This window comes from Balaenoptera acutorostrata, chromosome 15 (genome assembly GCF_949987535.1).
Source record: "Balaenoptera acutorostrata chromosome 15, mBalAcu1.1, whole genome shotgun sequence".
Lineage (NCBI taxonomy): Eukaryota > Metazoa > Chordata > Mammalia > Artiodactyla > Balaenopteridae > Balaenoptera > Balaenoptera acutorostrata.
The window spans coordinates 11,844,921-11,863,402 of NC_080078.1; the positions used below are offsets into that span (position 1 = coordinate 11,844,921).

General features: G+C 41.4%; 1 long non-coding RNA gene across 1 annotated transcript in view; it reads right to left on the bottom strand.

Moving 5' to 3' along the window:
- Positions 1-7,626: 7,626 nt before the first annotated feature.
- The window catches only part of LOC130704819 (uncharacterized), a 132,671-nt gene continuing 121,815 nt past the window's right edge, over positions 7,627-18,482 (bottom strand). The window contains exon 3 of the long non-coding RNA XR_009005297.1: positions 7,627-7,728. This is a non-coding gene — a long non-coding RNA (uncharacterized LOC130704819). The remainder of the gene's footprint in view (positions 7,729-18,482) is intronic.

An 18,482-nucleotide genomic window follows, 5' to 3' on the forward strand; every position in this document is an offset into this window, starting at 1 on the left:
AAAAAAAATTCCATCTATTTTACTTTTGCATGAAAAAAATGTGTGCATTCCTATAAAACAAGCAGCATACTGATGAAGTTCCAGAATTAAATTTTGTGTGAGAGTTGGACCTTTCTTAAACAAAAAGTCATAGCTTTGACATTTTCAGTAAGAGGAAAAAAAATTTTTAACTGTTTACATTTAGAAAAGAGAGAAACTCTTGTGAAATCTATCAGGGCTGCGAACAGAAGTGGGTAGGGGCTCATCACTGCCTCTGACAGTTAAAGCCCCTGACTCTCCTTGTGATGCTTCAAAGTGTCCCTATACCTAATGAGTCAGGGCCTTGCCCTCCCAGCCAGGCCACCCCTCTTGGAGGCCAGGCTACATTTCAGTAGCCTTCTTTTGTAGCCTAAATGGCACTTAGCTGCCCTAGGCAGCTAATAATTCAATCAATACTTGTTGATTTATTATGAATTAATTTTTTTAAATATGCACACAATGACTTGAGATAAAGCTATCACCCTATTCAAACCCAGCCTACTCACTGCCACAGAGCTGCAGATCAGATCAGGATGCTGTCTTTAAAATCCCTGATACCCCATACTTTACAGTGGGGTGGGGCAATAAACAAGACAGGCTTTTGGCGGAGGGACAGCATCTATCCCACTTGACAACACAAAGATCAAGCATTAAAAGCCCAGTTTAGTCCCCAGGTGTTTGTTGAGCACCTACTACGCCAGGCATGATGCTGCGAGCGCAGGACACAGAGATGCAAGAAACTACCCTCCGCGGAGCTCACCGAGGCCAGGTGGACACGTGCACGCATGACAATCTACAAGGCTCAGCAGGAGCACAACAAGGAGGCGATCCTACTGTCAAGGGATGTAAGGGAAAGTTACGGGGAAGATGAGATGACTCCAGGCCAACTACAGGGGCGGAGGTGTCCATCAGCTGGAGCTGCAGAAGCAGGGCATGGAGGGAGGAGGAGAGTGAGGGTGGTTCTAGGCAGCCTGCTCCACGTGCCAGTGGAGCACAGGAGGCCTTGTGGGAAGGGCTGGAGATGGTCACTCCAAGGCAGGCAGTCACCGTAATGCCCGAAAACCTACTTTCTTCTCGGTCAAGGGAGACACTTTAGTTCCTTCAATCAGAGGTAAATGTTGGTCTTGGCTAATTATCACCTCACGCATCAGCAAGCTCTCAGCCCTACCCAAAGCCTTGCCTGTGCTCAAAGAGAGAAAACCATGGGAGGAAGGACAGGATTATAAGGAATAAACCTGGGGAGAATAACAACCATGAGTGTTTTTTCACTGCTCTACACCCAGCAGGCAACACAGTTCCTAACAGAGGGTTGGCAGCCCATCTAGGCATGTAGACTTAGCCCCAGTGCCCTTTAAAGGAGACTTTGGTTGTGCAAGGGAAAATCTAAATGGAAGCGGCAGAAGCAAAGAGTTTAAATCTCTCTTCCTTAGTGAAAGGCGTCTTCTTTGATGAAGGCATTTTGGCTAAGATTTTTTTAAATTATAATATTTTTACTGTTGAGAGACTTGACGTTTTCACTTGGCAGGCTCAAAGAGTTTTACTGGGGGCTGAGGCAGCTGCAAAAGGTATTACTGGGTCTTTGCTCTAAGGAGGATTGGGTCTCCACAAAATAACATTCAGCCCAAACCAAGGAAAAATATAGTTTTTAAGGGACTTCCTGTGGCGAGGGCTGGTCAATAAATTTTAGGAACAGCAATATCTGATATCCATTATTAAGTTGTTTCCTGTCCCAAGCTGTCGTTTCCCACCATTCCCCAACCCAAATTCTCTAGGGAAGTCAGTGTGGGTGGGTTGAAGGTGGGGCGCCTCTATTCACATTTGGTGGGAAGCAGTGAGGAAGGCACAAGGGCATAAACAACCAGAGACTCTGGGAGGCGTGGCTGTCAGAACCACGCAGCACGCACAGAAAAGGGGCGAAACAGAATAGAGGCTCCAGTTATACCACTTGGTGAATAAAGGAGGCTGGTGGACCAGATGCGCAGGTTACCTCCTGTGCTCCCTCCAGAAAGCTTCCCAGCTTTTAGGTCATCGCCAGTGGCTAGAGCCGCTTTTCAATTGTTTGAGCCTCCTTGCGCATTCTGTGAATCTACGTGCAGGTCCTACCAGACTCGCACCAGCTCTGCTGCTGCTTAAATATCCCACCTGCCACCTGCCAGGACCCACTGCTTCTTTCCCGCGTGCTCGGCACAGTCAGCCCAATCGCCTGCTGCACGCACCAAACGGGACGACAGTTCTCAGTTCTTGGCTCAGGCAAGAACTCACTAATCGGTCTCATCACCAAAATACAGGTCATCCTCATGGAGTCAGATTCACCCCACCCCACCCCCCATATCCTGGTAAAAAGGTGACATCTCTGGAAATCCTACCAGGTTGCTCTCTTTTCTCATCCCCTTAAAAAGCTCCTGGTCCTCTGCATTCAACCAACTGTCTTCTCCATCAGAAAGTTTGTTCCCAATAAGATAAGGAAATGATCTTGAAAGAGAAGCTCCCCAAAAAGAGCACAGCTGTCCAAAAAGGCAGGCTCATTTACTCGTTTAACAAAGGTTTCTGAGCTATGTGCTAAGTGTAGGGAACATGATATGGATTTTTTTAAAAGATACACAGAATATGGAGGCTGTCCTCTTAAGCTCAGTCTCGCAGGGGAGGCATCCATTCATCAAATTATCTTGTGGCTGATGTGAGAACAAACCACACGAGGTGCCATGAAAGGAAGGAACTCATTTCTTTGAGAGTTTGTAGGAGAAGAGCTGGCGGCTGAGCCCGGGCAGCCAAGAACTCCTTCCCTGAAAGAGTGTTGTGTATTTGAGATCTGGGAATAAGCAACCAACAGTTAACTAGGTCAAGGGGCAGGGATGGGAAAGCAGTGTGTCTGGGGAGGCAGGTAGGTGCCTGTGGATCAAGGGAACAGTGCAACCTTGAGGAGCTGAAAGGACTCCAGAGTGGGGAAAGCACAGAGCATGTGAAGCAAGACCATGCACAGCTTCTACAGAGGCAGCATATATGGCAAGAGGCTCGTCCTAACCTGGCTCCAAAAACAGCTTCAGAATGATGCAAACCTCCCAGTATCCACGACCTTATGGAATCCACTCCCCTTGAATCTCAGTGGGCCCTGCATCTTAATTTTGACCAACAGAATGTGGTAAAAGTGACTTTGTGTGACTTCTGAGGCAGCGACATAAGAAGCTTTATGGGGACTTCCCTGGTGGCACAGTGGTTCAGAATCCGCCTGCCAATGCAGGAACACGGGTTCGAGCCCTGGTCCAGGAAGATCCCACATGCCACGGAGCAGCTAAGCCTGTGCGCCACAACTACTGAGCCTGCACTCTAGAGCCTGCGAGCCACAACTACTGAAGCCCACGCACCTAGAGCCCATGCTCCACAACAAGAGAAGCCACCGCAATGAGAAGCCCACACACCACAACGAAGAGTAGCCCACACTCACTGCAACTAGAGAAAGCCCGCACGAAGCAACAAAGACCCAACGCAGCCAAAAATAAATAAATAAATAAATAAATAAATAAATAAATAAAAAGAATTCCATAAATATTCTGATATGCCTGGTAAATTAAAAAAAAAAAAAAGAAGAAGCTTTATGTCTTCCATCCGGAGATCTTGGAAAGCTGGCATTGCTGTAAAACTGCCATGCCACGAGGAAGCCCAAGCTAACCACTTGGAGAGGCTGTGTGAAAAGAGAGAGGTGCCCAAGCCAGCACCTTGCCCAGGAATCCAACTGAGGCACCAAACACATGAGTGAGGAAATCGTCTTAGGCATGCGTCCCAGTTGAACCTTCAGAAGACTCCAGCCCCACCAATAGCTGACTGCAGCTGCTTGAGAGACCACAAGTGAGAACCACCCAGCTCATCAGAACCGCTGAGCCCAGTGCATCCACAGAACTGTAAGAGTGGAATAAATTATGGTTTTAAGCCACTAAGTTTTGGGCTGGTTTGTTCTGCAGAAATAGTAGAAAAATTGGTGCCTAGATGTTGGGTGCTGCCAAAAAAACAGAAACAAAAACAAAAACCCCCAAAACAAGGCTTAAGACATGAAAATGTTCCAGTGGATTCAGAGAGTTGTCCATTTCATGTCCTGAGTAGCAAATGCTGCCCAGACAGGCTTAAGGGCACAGTGCCTGCTTGACAGAAGCCGGCCTCTGTCTACCTGTTGAATTTCTACAGTCTTTAATTTGAGTCATGTGCTTTTCTGACAGACACTGATAGTTCAGTGTGGCCTTCTGGGCAGAGTGCTATAAAATTGTAACCGAGTTGATTAATACGGTGTCTCTATTTCCCCTCTTTCGTTCACTGCCATTTACAAGAAAACAGCGAAAGTGTGTGGCAAAATATAGCCCTGTCAGGATCCTGCCTTAACAGAAATCAAGAAAAATGCGAAACTGTCAAATCTCAAGTGTTCTATATCCAGATGAACATTATTGCATCCTCTCTGGCATCCCTCAACATCCCATAATGCTCCTATCAGTGAAAAAAAAAAATCAACAGCGTGATGTGCAGATGTTTCTTCTGGGTTTATTTTCATCTGGTTTGGGGATGACCAGGGTGATTTTTGAATTCCAACTAGACAGTTACACACAGTATTCCTGCCTTCCCAAAAGAAATATATTTTATTCATTACACCAGCCAGATTAAAATGCCCAGAAAATTTCACCTTGGCCTGGGGAAGAATTCTAGTACTATTGGTAGAGATGGTAGATGTCATCTAATCTAGCTAATGACCTGATTCATTTATTTCTTCATTCATAAAAATTTCCTTTAATGCCTCCTATGAGCCAGGTACTGTGCTTCCCTCATCCAACTGTTTCCACTGTGGTGGGAGACTGTGGTCTAAGCCTGAAGAGTTTCATTTACTTGGGAGTTCTGGGTGGAGCTACCTCTGAGCCCAGGTTTGGGCCATGAGGGTCTGTGTTTTTCTATCACTCAGATTTCCAGAGTGGCATTGGCACCTTTCCTTCAGGATGCCTGGTTATTCAATTCTTTCTTCAGTTACAAGAAGTATCGCCCATCCTTTCCATAAACTCCTTTTTCTTTGTTTAAACTAGCTGGAGTCCATTTTTACTGCTTACAACAAAGGAACGCCACCTGATACATTCCTACTTACAGACCAGCAGGCTTCTCTCCAGCTTCAAATAAAACAGAGAGCCCTGCTTTGTGTCAGTCTTAAACCCTTCCAGTTTTAATGTCCTTTAGATGCAGTGGAAGCGGTCACTTTTGGTCATATTACCTTGAGAAGCTGCTATGTGCCAGACCTAATGGGGAAGTCCACACTGAAAAGGCACAGCTCTCGAAGCTGTATGGACACATCCCATCCACCTTACTCACTGTAAGCTCCTTGCTGTGAGAGACTATGGCGTGTTCATTTTTGTATCCTCAAAAATTCCTAAGCATATGTGCTCCAAGGGCAGTAGACATGGTTTTTGAGACTCATTAGAATGTAGATGGCCATTGGATGGATGGGAGTCTTGGAAATAGATGATAATGTCTCTGGAGATTGGAGAGGATTTAAGAACTAAACCCTAGGGAACATCAACATTTAAGAAGAAGAAAGAGGTAGAAAGAAAAGCCAGTAATAGAGGCAGAAGAAGCAGTCAGAGACGTAAGAACCAAGCATGTTAACACAGAAGCCAGAGGAGACCAGAGTTTTGAGAATTGGATAATAGTCAACAGTACCAAATGCTGCAAAGAGTTTAGACCAGTTGAACACTAAGAAGAGTTCAAACAATTTGGCAACAAAAAAAATCACTGATGACTCAAAAAGTCATTCCCAGCAGAGCGATGACAACCAAAGCCAGGTTGTACTGGCTGGGCAGCCAAGTCAGGGCATGACTCTTCATTATTGTCATAAAAGAGGAAAAGAAAGAATAGGCCATACACTGTGGCAAAAATAAGATGGAGAGAGTCTGTGGCTGTTCTTTGTAAAGGTACAAATTATTAAATGAATAATTATTTTTAAATGAAATGTCCTAGTTAATGCTTAATTATCTGACTACCACAACACCCCAAATTCCATTTTAAAATAATAAAAATAATTGGTATTTGTGTAGGACTCTGTGGTCTACAATGCATGGGTCCGTGCCCTTTCTCTCTCGTGTTCAAGCAAAACTGATTTACTCAAAACCCCAAACCAAGAATAGTCTTATATTGAATCTGAGACAAACTAAGACTCTAAAACCCTTCCTTTGATCAGGGACTGAGAGCACTTGAAAAGAATACTGTGGTAATCCTCCCACTCTCCACCTCTGAAAAAAATGTAACAAGCACTGATGCAAATAGCCAGTGCTTCTCTGCGCTTTGAACTAAAAATCACCTAATGACAGAGGAGCAAGAAAAGTGCCTCCGTGAAGAGTTTCTCTGATGGAGACAAAGACAAAAAACCCACTTCCTAACATGGTCAATGAGGCTTAGAAAGAAAAGCCAAAGTCACTTTCATGCCACTGGATGCCAAAACCTTTATCCCCATAAGAACGCATTTTTCTAGGTTTAAGAATTTCCTCTTCATGTTGGATGTGGAGAGTATACATCCACAGGTAAATATGATAAAATAGCTCAGTGGATCCCTTCTACACTACATGCTCACTGCCCACGAACCAGCCAACTTCTCCAGTGAAGGGGCCTCGTCCACCCAGTTCATATTGTATTCTCATAACACAGCACAGTGGCTGGCATGTCATAATTCTCTGTTTAATTAATTAATTAATTAGTGCTTTACCTGAGGCCCTCATCATCTCTTGCCTGAACAATTATGTTCCCTAATAGTTGCCCCTGCTTTTTATTCTCTTCCCTGGTATCAGTTATCTATTGCCCCGTAGCAAACCATCACAAAACGTAGGGTCTTACAACAATAGCAACCCTTTATTTTGCCCTTGAGTGTGGAATTGTGGCAAGTCTCAGCAGGACCAGCCCTTCTCTGTTCCATGTGGCAGTAGATGGGATGGCTCAACTGGGGACTGGAAAGTCCACTTCCAAGATGGCACAGTCACATGGCTGGTAAGTGGGTACAGATTGTCAGCTGGGAGCTCAGCCGTGTCAGCTGGGGTCTTGAACTCCTCTCCCTGTGGACCTCTCTGTAAACGCTTGGGCATCCTCATGGTGTGGTGGCTGAGTTCCAAGAGCAAGCATACCAAGAGAGCTAGGCAGAAGCTGTCTTCCCTCCTATGATCTGGCTTGGGAGTCAGGCGGCATTTTAAGTCTGCCCAGATACTCCTCCACAATAGGAGTGTCAACCTCATATTGTACGAAGAGCATGTGGAATGTCTGATATTGTTGCAGCCATTTATACAATCTGCCACATCCTCTTTAACCATCTTTCTCAAGGCTTCTAGATTTCCTGTAACTCAAAGCTGACTGTGGTACTCTCAGCTTAAAAACATCCAGTGTTCCCCTTTACTACAAGGATAAATTCCCTACGCTTAGTGGAAGCACAGAGAGCATGGAGGGCGTAAAAGGCTTCCATGGCCTGGTCCCTGAGTCCTTCCTAGTTTTACTGCTCACCTGGTCCCCCAAGTTCATGCTGGTAACACCTCTGTTCTTGCTGCTATCTCTGACAGGTCATTTCACTTACCTGATCAGGTGCATCCTCACCATTGCTCCTCTACCACCATCAGGGTTAGGATACCCTCTGTATATCATCCAGAGCAGCCTTCCATTAGACAATTTAAGGAACAACTTATTTTTCAGTTTGTCCTTGAAAATGATCTCCTGGAGAGAACAAACCTTGTTTTATTTATATATTTATATCTATATGAATGCCCATAGATATATAATATATAAATTCATATGTATAATATATATCCCAGAACCTCACAACAATAAAAGTTATCACTATATTAAATGATAAAACTGTGACACACCAAGAATAAGTAACTTTATATCACCATAAATGGCATGGCTAGAATTTTAATCTCCATCTTCCTGGTTCTAAAGCTCTCACTCCCATACACAGTGATCTACAAGGTTCTTAAACATACCACTAGCACAAGCAATATGAAGAGATAAATATTTTCTCCAGCTCTCAAAACTAACAAAATAAATTTAAAAGAAAAATAAACGTAAAAACAGGCAATAATCATAAAACAAAGGACCATAAGCTTATGGCATCATCCTTTTGGAAAGTCTAGAAAAAAAGGACTAGAAATTAGTGCTTCTTATACCCATGTGCCGCCAAAAAGCAGAACAGAATAAAGATGGTCAATGGACACAATCCTAAAATATCTCATAAATACCTCATAATTTCTAGAGAAGCAGGCTGAGGGATGTGAGGCAGTCAGGGGAAAAGATGTAGAAACGCTTCAAAAATGAAAGCCCTCCCCCAGAATCTCAGAGCCTCACCTTTGCTTTTCCCTGGCTGGAAGGAAAGCTAGAGAGGGAATAGAGAATGATTATAATTGCTCAAAGCTAAATACCTCCAGCAATAACAAGGATTTAGCAATGCAGTAAAGAAAATAAATAAGACACGATATCCTGAGGGAGGGAGAGACCTGGAAGGGAAAGAAACACAGAGAGACCCGGTTTTGCCTCCCTCTTCCCACAGATCAAAACGCTGTGGCCAAAATCCCTTGAGTTTCACTTTCTGTGTCTTCCACAGACTGGGAGCAGAGTCAACACAGCCACTGGGGAGAGGTGGGTGAAGTCAGGCAAGAGAAACATTGGGCCTAAAAGTCTGTTTAAAGTGAAATTTTAGGACTCTGCCTGGAATTAGGGAAATGACCCAAAGCCCAAGAGTGACCTCAGTGATAACCCTAGGAGAAGACTTTTTTTTAAACTAAGTTGCAGAAGAAAGAGCAGAAATTGGTCCGCTAACCATAAGGGCCCACATCCCATCTTGTTCTCATTCTCCCTCTCTCCCTCCCTCCCTCCCTCTCTCTCTCTCCCCTCTTCCCCCAAACTCACACTCCACAAAGAGAAGATAAAAAGATACCAGAGTCAAGGAGACTTGACTCAGATTCTGTTGGAACAAATAGCATTGATCATGATAAACATGAACACATGGGTGGAGGGAGGGAAAAAGTCTTAGCACTTATGCTACATAACTCAAGCAAAACACAGAGTTATCATATACAGATTACAAAATAACTGCATTTAAAATATGTAAAGAAATAAAAGGTATAATTTTAAAATGAGCAAAACTTAGGAGATTTCCAAAACTTCCAAAATAATCATGCAGATTTGCAAAAGAACTGAACAGAACCCCTAAATATGAAAAAATATGTAATTATTAAAATTCAGAACTCATCATGGCTGGAAGAGCTAAGAAACACAACTGAAAAGAGAATTAATGAACTGGAAATAGACAGGAAGAGCTGATCCAGAATGAAGCACAAAGAGATGGAAAATTGGAAACAGTAGGAAGGAAAGAATGATATGGTCTAACATACACCCTAACCAAAGTTCCAAAAGAAGAAAAATATACAGAATAGAAAATATTAAAGGTGCTAAGGGCTAAGAATTTTCCAAAAATATTAAAAGATGTGAATCTTCAGATTCAGGAAACACTACAAATCTAAAGCAAGATACCTAGAAAGGATACTCTGATGTACCCACAGTACATCACAGTAGAACCACAGAACCCCAAAGGCAAAGAAAATCTGAAGAGTAGCCAGGTACAAATGTCAGACCACCTACAAAACAATGCCCATTAAACTGCCTCGAGACTTCCTTAACAGCAACTATAAAATCCAGAAAAGCACAGATTAATAACTTGAAAGTGCTAAGAGACTGTCATTTTTATTAATGCTTCACCACTAAGTGAATCTAAGAACTTTTAAATATAGTCATAAAGACAGAGAAGGGAAGATGGCCCGACAATAATAGCTAAGTTGGAATTTTTTTACTGGCTCATCGAGATGGAGACTTAGATTGGAAAAATAAATACTGAAATAATAGGATATGCTATTTCATAACAAAAAAATAAAGTGTTGAAAGAAAATACATCCAGATAAACTATGATCCCATCCAAGAAGGAGTATTAAGATAAATACAAAGTCAAAGAAATACTGAATCTATGACCTACAGACCTCACTAAAGGGCTATCCAAAGGATACACATCAGGGAAAAGGAGATGATCTACAAGGGAAGTCTAAGATTCAAGAAAAAATGTTAACTAAATAAAGCAATAGTCATGACAGAATATCCAAAGCAGATGTTGGCAAACTATGGATCATGGGTTAAGTTCAGCCCACTGCCTGTTTTTGAAAATAAAACTTTATTGTAACACAGACTCTCATTTGTTTACATACTGTCTATGGCAGTTTCTACGATACAACAGCAGAGTTGAAAAATCGTAACAAAGACCTTACAGCCAGCAAACCTGGCCCTTTATAGAAAAAGGTTGCTGACCCCTGATTTAAAGCATTTGCAAAATAAAACAAAAAAAAATAATTTATGGGTTAAAAGAAAAAATCAGCAAAAAATATTGATCTACAATAATATGTAAAACAGGGTAAGTGACTGAATTTAAAGTGTTCTAAGGTCTATTATTATTTGGAGAGAAAAGATATTGGTTAACTTTGGAATTTATGTTTTTTAAGCATATTAAAGTTTTAAGAATAGTGACTGTTTTGGAGTGAAAACTTCCAAAACAGTAGAGGGGGAACATGAAATTTTAAAATACCATCAGTCCAAAACAGACAGAAAAAGAAAATGACAAAGCAAAGAAAAGGCAAATCAAATAGAAAGTAGGAGCTACAATGCCAGAAAGAAGTTTAACGGTATCAGTCATAAATGTATAGACTTATGGGAAAAGAATCTAAAAAAAAGAAGAGTGGATATATGTATATGTATAACTGATTCACTTTGCTGTATACCTGAAACTAACACATTATAAATCAACTATACTCCAATAAAAATTTTTTTTAATTTTTTAAATGTATAGACTAATATTCACCAGTAAATAGAGAATGTCAAACTGAGGTTTTTAAAAAACAAGGATATGCTAGTATATAAAATGAGTATTAAAAACACAGAAGAAAAATTTTTGTGTAGCTTACTGATATCAAATAAACTATACTTTATGGCAAAAGAGCACCTTTATCAACAGAGAGGGTTGTATCATGGTCAAAGGTTTGCCTCACCAGGAAGATACAGCAGTTCTATATTTGTTCATGATTAATAGCATAGTCTCATTTACAAGATAAAAATTACAGAGCTATAAGACAAATTGTCAAATCCATCAACAGAGTGAGAGAGTAAAATGCATCTTTCCTAGGAATAAATAAAGTAGACAATCAGTAAGCTATCGAAGGTTTGAACTACACAATTAACGAGTTTGACCTAATGAATATGTGTGTGTGTTCCTGCATCAAACAATTATGGAAATCATATTCTTCCCAAGCTCTCATAAAGCATTTATAAAAATTGGCATCATTGCAGGTCAGAGAGTTCTTAAAGCTTTTCATAGAACCGACATCTGATAAATCACATTCAACCACACTGATTAAATTAGAAATCAGCAATAAGATAACTTTAAATCCAATGCATTTGGACACTTCAGAAGCACACTTTAAGAATATATATTTTTTTATTGTGGATGGTTCCAAACATACATATAATCAATCCTATGCTTGTATGCTTGTATCAACATTCAAACACACACACACACACACACACACACACACACACACACTTTAAAATAACTCATGGGTCAAAGAAGAAATCATCATGGGAATATTTAAATACTTGAGACTGAACCATAATAAAGTCTTCTACATCAAAATTGTTGGCATGCACTAAAGCAATCCTCATAAGTTTAATTTATAATCTTAACTGCTTATATTAGAAAAAACAAAGACTAAAAATTAGTGATCAAAGCATCTAATTTAAGAAGTTAGTAACAGAACACAGAATAAACTCAAGGAAAGTAGGAAGAAAATAATAAAGATACAGGCTAAAATTAATGAAGTCTAAAATAAAGATAAAATACAAAGGATCATTAAAGATGAAAGTAGGTTCTTTGAAAAGGCTTAAAAAGTAAACAGTCTTTCACTGAACGTACTTAAGAAAAAGAGACAGGGGCTTCCCTGGTGGCGCAGTGGTTGAGAATCTGCCTGCCAATGCAGGGGACACGGGTTCGAGCCCGTGATCCCACATGCCGCGGAGCAACTAGGCCCGTGAGCCACAACTACTGAGCCTGCGCGTCTGGAGCCTGTGCTCCACAACGAGAGGCCGCGATAGTGAGAGGCCCACGCACCGCGATGAAGAGTGGCCCCCGCTTGCCGCAACTAGAGAAAGCCCTCGTACAGAAACGAAGACCCAACCAGCCAAAAATAAATAAAGAAAAAAAAAGAGAAAAAAAGAGAAAGAAGTCACAATATCATGATTGAAAAGGCGTAACTCAAAGAAAACTGATTAAAATAAAGACAATAAGAGACATGATATACATAAGAGAACACTATAAACACCCTGATACTGATAAATTTGAAAACAGAATAAATTGACATTGTCTTGAGGGATAAAGTGTATGGAAGTCACTCAGGAAGAAATAGAAGACCTGAGTGCTCCTCAAACATCTAAAGACATTGAATCAGTATCTTATCTGATAACAAAGAACAAACTCATAGAAATGCCCCCTGAATAAGTAGGCTTTCAGTTTTATGGGGTTTTTTTCTACTTTAGAGTTACTTACACTAAGGTTATTCATATCATATAAAGCCATGGTCTTTGGCTACTAACTGTTATAACTGTTTGGAGATTCAGGGAAAACTATATAACCAAATACTTCAAACATTCAGAAAATAGGTCATAGAACTAAACTTAACATGTAAGTTCTCCAAAACCACAGAGCAAGGCATTGATACATAAGGAGCTTCAAACAAATTATGAAAGTTGAGTTTCACATTAAAGAATAGGTGAAGGGGATTAAGAGGTAAACCTTTAGCTCTAAGACAAATAAGTCACAGAGATGTAATGTACACATAGGGAATACAGTTAATAATATTGTAACTACTTTGTATGGTGATGGATGGTAGCTGGTCTTATTGCAGTGATCATTTCCTAATGTATAAAAATATTGAATCACTATGTTGTGCACCAGAAACTAATATAATATTGTATGTTAATGATAACTCAATTTTTTTAAAAAAAGACAGGTATCCAAAGGTGATCTGTCAAGTCACCCAGATTAGCAATTAAGACATTCCATCCACTGAGTTTTCCCTTGAAATCCTGAAGTGGATCTATAAAGTGCCTGTTAAGTTTTCCAGAGCAGATGTGTAGTAATATGTCCAAGGCTGCTGTGTTTACAGTTCTCTCAACTGCAGACTTCAGCCTTCCTTAGGTTAAATTTCCCCTTGACTGTTTCCCAGGGCTCTCATGGTGAACTGCAGTTCCCACCTCAATGTCCCTTCCCTCAGCTGTTTGCTTTTTTCCTAGGAAACCTGGAAGAGTCAAGAACAGGTGGCTGTGGACTGTCAGAACAGAAACTCACTTGTAGCCTTGCACTGGAAAGGGAGCAGGAAGCACACACACGATAGCTCTTCTGTCGTACAGAGCAGGAAAGAACACTCCCCCACTTATCCAAAGGCAACTCTGGGTGCTGTTTCATCCTGTTAGATCTCGCAATCAAGGTGGGCAAGACACAGAGAGAAGGAAGGGAAGCAACGCAGCCGTGGATTTTTCCCACCTGACTCCACCCCATCCACATTTAGCACAAGCTTATTACCATCATTTGCTTCTCCAGTGAATGCAATTAAACGCACCTCCATGTCTGATCCACTGGGAACCTGAAATGTTGCTTACAAATTACCTGCCTTCCTCGGCCATTACCGTGCCTGTGTAAGCCAGCATTGCACTAACAACCAGAAGGGAACTGCAGAAAAAGCGCGGCTTGGAAGGGAGATGAACCTGAGTTTATATCCCTCGTCGTGGTGGTTTCACACCTCACAATTTAGGATGTGCTTCAGCAAAATGTAATTTTAACATACCGTTACCAAAGCTTTCATTTAAAACCCCATTTCCTTTGGACTTGCTATTTGTCCTGGATTCAGTTACACCCTATCCCAGCTCCATATAACCGCCCTGCTTTCTGGCTGAGGTGGCCCCAGAGCAAGGTCTCTGCTACTGCTGTCACTGCCACTACAGACCCAGTGCCCACAGTGACAGTTACTACTGGTCCCCGATGTCACCAGTGAGCCTGCCCACATGGCGTCTTGCCTCACACCTGTGCCATGCACCTCTGCATCCCAGCCGCCACTCTGGGGCTTTCACAGAGCCCCTAAGGTACACAGTGCCTCAGGACCCACCAGGCACTCACGCTTCACCTGGAAATGCAGGGCAAACTTTGAACAATGGGAGATGGATGTCAATATATAAATCCACCCCCCCTTTCCCTCTCCGAAACACAGCCTCTCTGAAGATTACTTGAGTGATGGAGACGTCACCTTGTGATGAAGCTGTAATCAGCTGGAAACACTCCCTCAATATTTGCTCCCCAGCTTTCAGCCTCACTCCTGCCACCCTGGGATCCCACTCCCCAATAAAGTGTTCGGTCTTAAGCCCTTAAGCCTCAGGCTCTGTTTTGCAGAGAACCTGGAATGAGACACCATTCTTTAAAAATGGGTTTCATCCTTTTCTCTCTGTGCTGCCTCCTTCAGGAACTGGACTCCTACTTAAGGGCCATGAGCTCAAGCCAAAGCGGATCACTCACACACACTCCAGCCTGCCCCTTGCCTGGTTCCCACCCCACACTAAATCCATCACAGAACTAGCAGGAAATCATGTACAAAACAAAGGTTCAGACTCAACTTTCGAAAAGAAATTTTCTGTTGAAGTGTTCCACAGCTATATATATATATTTTACAGCTATATTTTTTTTATGTAGCCAGAAAGCGAACACTGAAGAATCCTTCTTTCAAGCAAACATTGGTTCAATAAAACATGAGGCAAAAAAGAGGGAAGAGCATTATTCTTCAAGACCGATTGTCAACACAAATTAAAGCATTTTAACATTCAAATATAATAGCTTATTTTTAGGCAGTTGGGTGGCTTCCTTAAATTTTATTGACAAGAAAAAAAAATTAATTTTAAAAATCAGAATGTTTAAAAGTAATTTATCTAATCATGCACGAGTGATGTAATATGGAGACATAACAGAAAATTTTCATTTTGCTAGTCCATTAGATATTATGTTACATTTCACGTTTCTGAATCACTAGATTTCAAAGAAAAGCAAATGATATTATTGTTACGATTTGCTTTGCTATTGTGTGTTAAAATGAAACATTTTTACATGAACTATTCATTTTTATTTTTTTTTAATTCTTGGGATTTTAATTAGTGGAAGGAATGACAGGAGGATTTCACGTGGCCCTGTGGCTACTCTCTGCTATATCAAATTCTACCCCTTCATGATTGGGAGCCAGAAAACCTTGCAATGCCTGGTGGTTCTTTGATAAACCACATCTTGAGATGTGAGTTTTTCTATCAGAGCATTCCAGCCTTTTCAAAAACCTGTTATCTTCTTTCAGTGATGCTAACTATACAGCACAAATATCAATACTAAAGTGAAATTTCAAAAGAACCACATGCTTTACGGAAGCAAATGTATTCCACTCATTGGCTATTTATCCCAGTGACACACCTGTCTCAGCCACAATTCAAGACTTTGCAAACAGATTTCGTTTGGTGTGTCAGGACTCACAAAGATAACCTGAAAGATTACAACTCAACGAATGTGCTGCCTCTTATTAGATTCTGAATAAGCAGGTAGATATAGATCCTTCATTCATTCAAAGGGACAAACTAACACGCTTATTTAGCACTGCTGTCAGGCACTGGGCTCACCATTTTGCATACATTATCTCCTCTGATAATGTGATAGTTAGGACAACATCAGCTGCTGTAACAAATAAGACCCCAAATCTCAGTGGATTATCACACTCTGCAGTGTCATCCACTGGCAGGCAAGGATAGAAGAAGTGACAAAGGCACACCCATTTCCTAATTTCCTACGGGTTTCTTGGGTCTGATGTACAGTGTGAATAAATGCTTGTAGCTCTTAGCCCTTTTTTGATCAATGAAGCACTTTTTTATTAATATTTTTCTTTGTATGTAAAGGAGGAACCGTAGCTCTCCGTAGCTGTATATATAACCCTTTTCTCCTAAAGAGGAGCTGGTCAGTGCTCCTATATTTTTCATTTTTTGTCAAAGCAAGAAGTAAATACTTTAGAACTGTTAAATATATAAATAAAGTGAATAAAGTTTAGTGTTCCGCATGGTAAAAAAAAAAAAAAAAAAATGGTCTCACATGGTGAGACCAGAGGAGAGTCCTCACCTAGATGGGAGCAGCTTGGGAGGCAGTCATCAAATGTAGTCACTGGCTGGACAACCCATTCTCAGAGAGAATCTACACTGCACAAAAGGGAGGACACTTTTGGGGGGTTAACTAACCATCTCCCTCCTTCTCCCCTCCCTCTCTCCCTTTATCCCTCCTCACCTCCCTCCTCTTCTCTTTCCTCTCCCCACCACACACACACACCCAGCTGTGCACACACAAACCCTATGAAGTAGGCATAGGTTTTCCATTTGACTAATGATGAAGTGGGCTAAGAGAGGTTTTGCAAATTTCCTGAGGTGTAATAATAACCCAGGTCTATAAGACTCTAAAACCCTGGGTCTTTCCCATATATCATGTGACATATAACAAGTATTTGTACAGCTCTTTCAATATACAAAGCACTTGGGGCTTATTGGGAACTGGTGTGTGAAGTGGCATGCCCTTTCTCAGTTCATATCAATAACGTATTTCTCACAATTTTATTCAATCAATGTTGAATGAATTAGTGGGTACCCCAGGGGACTTTGAACAATGATATATTTATTTATTTATGAAGGGTCTTTTTTCAGGTTCATTTTAGAGAATAACATAACATTTTCATAGCACAATAGTTTTTAACATGGCAAAAAATTTTTATAAGATATATAGGTTTGACTGTAATTTCAATGGAAGGCTTACATTCACAATTTTTTTAAAGAACTTTGATTTGGTTTGTGGTTCACTAAAAATAAAAGTGATACTTAGAACCAGTTCTGCCTGGGTTCAGTAAATTAACGTGGTAAGTTCTGGTTTATAGTTAAGTTGAATTCTGGTTCCTAGTAAAAACAGAGTCTTACTTCAAATAAAATAGCTTGTTATGTGTTTTTTTAAAGCCTTTTCCTATAGAGTTATTTACTCCTTTGAGGCAATAAATCTTGGATAAGATGAATATCCCTTCTACTTTCCTGTCATGTGCCCCCCTCCACCCACCCTCTGTCCACCAATTCATTTCATTTCTATTTCTATTTCGCCTTCTAAGGTTTTTTATATTGACAGCTCAGGTAATTTAAATGATGTTTCTGAGTTCAAGTTTTCAGCGAACCTCAACTGGAAAATAAGCATGAGGGGTGTTCCAGTGATCTATCTTTGTATAACAAACCAACCTAAAACTTAGTGACACAAAACAACCATTTTTGTTATGCTCAATGCTTCTTTAGGCCTGAGATTTGAGAAGGACCCTGCAGGGACAACTGGCAGGCAGGGTAGCTGGAGATTGGAACCATCTGAAGGTGCCTTCACTCACATGTCTGGTGACTGATGCTGACCAGAACCTCAGATGAATCTGTTGGCTGGGACATCTATATCTACATCTACCTGTGTCCTCCCCATGTGGCCTTGGCTTCCTCATACTGTGGTAGCTGGGTTCCAAGAGCAAGCATCCCAAGAGAACAAGACAGAAGCATGTAACATGAGAAATCACATGGCATCATTTCCACCTTTGCTCTATTGTTGAGGCAATCACAAAGGTCTGCCCAGGTTCAAGGGCCAGAGGACATGGAGCCCATCACTCCACAAGAGGGTTGTCAAGGTCATGTGGTAAGAGAATGTGGGATGGGAGATATTATTGTGACCATCTTTGGAAAACATAATCAGCTACAGGAGGCATACCCAATAAAGTGGCAGATGCCTGACCACTCTTTCTCGCAGGCAGCTGCTGCTCACAGAATCACTGCACATGTGGCCGGAGAGAATCAGTGGAGGCCTGACCATACTGTAATGCTTACTGGACTTTTAGAAAGGCTTGGAATTAACGAAGGAGAATGACAGTAAAAAGAACTTAATTCTCTAGACTAGATGTAGCTATTGTCAGATGCACAGACCTGGCCCCTGCAGAGCAGGCCGCTTGGTCCCAAGCTCCTGGAATGCTGCCAGGTTGTAAGAGGCAGCTTCCCTCCCTACAGGGTCAGTGCCCAGGTATGTGTCTCCTCCACCCAAGGTCCAGAACACAGTTCTCCAAGGCTTGAATAAAGTCTGCTGTCATCCTCTAAAATCTGCCCTCCTCTCTCTAGGCTGATTGATAATGGAAACATACATCCCTTCAAACGTATGACCTTGCCCTCAGCTCAATGTTAGCTTACTTCCCAGAGCGCTGTGCATTTAGTGCTGAATTCACCAGGGGTGGGGCCTCCAATGAATAGTCCAGGCT